This window comes from Euphorbia lathyris, chromosome 7, assembly GCF_963576675.1.
Source record: "Euphorbia lathyris chromosome 7, ddEupLath1.1, whole genome shotgun sequence".
NCBI classification, from domain to species: Eukaryota; Viridiplantae; Streptophyta; class Magnoliopsida; order Malpighiales; family Euphorbiaceae; genus Euphorbia; species Euphorbia lathyris.
The window spans coordinates 32027217-32028663 of NC_088916.1; the positions used below are offsets into that span (position 1 = coordinate 32027217).

Below are 1447 nucleotides of genomic sequence, written 5' to 3' on the forward strand. Positions count from 1 at the left end.
TGAAACCCCCATCCGGATTTAATAATGAATTCGAGGAGCAAGTTTTGGGTCAATCCCCCAACGCCCAAGGAGGACAAACTTCTCAACCTCCTAGCAACACGCAAGACTCTACGGTAATTAATCTCCTTAAGGAAATATCTTCCCGTCTTGCTGACAATGAGGCTTTTTGTAGGGATTTGGGGCATCACGTGGCCCAATTGAATCGCCAACAATAAGAGAGACAACACGGTTCTCTCCCAACCAATACCGAACAAAACCCAAGGTCTAAGAATCGGGAGACCGTGCAAACAATCACACTCCGTAGTGGTAAGGGTTTGGAGCCACCGGTTCCGCCGAAGCAATTAAACTTCTCCTTTTTCCTTTCACTTTGAAGGATAAAGCCAAAGTTTGGTTAACTTCTACGCTAGCCGCAACATTTGCAACTTGGGACCAATTAGCCCAAGCGTTTTTTATCAAAATATTTCCCTTTAGCAAAAACTGCAAGAGTTATAAAAGAGTTGACATCTTTTACACAAAATGATAATGAAACTCTTTATGAGGCTTGGGGACGTTTTAAGGAACTTCAACATTTATGCCCACACCACCAATTACCCGATGCACTTTTAATGCAAACTTTTTATAACGGAATAAATCCTACAACTAGAGGTTCATTAGATGCTATGTCGGGAGGGTTATTTATGAAGAAGACATCCGCCCAAGCAAGAGAACTTTTGGAGGAAATGGCAATCAACAGCAGTATGTGGCCCGCAGAACATGGACACATACCAGTGGCAAAACCATCATCCTCAACCACATCACCAGTTAAAGTTATAGTGAATCTCGATCCAGTCGGGATGTTACAAGCCCAATTTTCTGCCTTATCGCACAAAATTGATAGGTTTATGGCACCGTGCGATACCAATGGTAATCCAATCCCAATGGATGTGGACTACGAAGGTATGGATGAGATTGAACAAGTAAATTTTGTCCAAGGGCAAAACCAAACTAATAATCCTTATTCTAGTACTTATAATTCTGGATGGAGGAATCATCCTAACTTTAATTGGAAAGATAATAATAACAATACCAGTGCTAATAAAAATCGTACCAATAATTATCAAAATCAGTCAAGAGATACGATTAGCACTTTATCTTTTAAAATCGAAAAATTTATAGACGCTATCAGTGGAAAAGTAAGTAGCCACGATGATGGTTTTAAACGCATAGAGACTAAATCCGATCAATTAATTAAAAACCACTCGTCTAGCATCCATAATTTGTAGGTTCAAATAGGACAAATTGCTAAATCAATTCCATCCCGAAAAGAGGGAAGTCTTCCCAACCATATGGAAGAAAATCCAAAAGAGCATGTAAAGGCTATCACTCTTCGTTCAGGGAAAAACTACTTAGGTCCGGAAATGCCCGGAGATTCAACTAACATTATGCAGGGAAGTGATTTACCAACAAA

General features: G+C 39.9%; 1 non-coding gene across 1 annotated transcript; it reads right to left on the bottom strand.

Annotated features, from left to right (window-relative positions):
• Positions 1-482: 482 nt before the first annotated feature.
• LOC136201822 (small nucleolar RNA R71) lies at positions 483-589 on the bottom strand. Its single transcript, XR_010674160.1, has one exon. It is a non-coding gene; the product is annotated as a small nucleolar RNA R71 (small nucleolar RNA).
• Positions 590-1447: the final 858 nt, after the last annotated feature.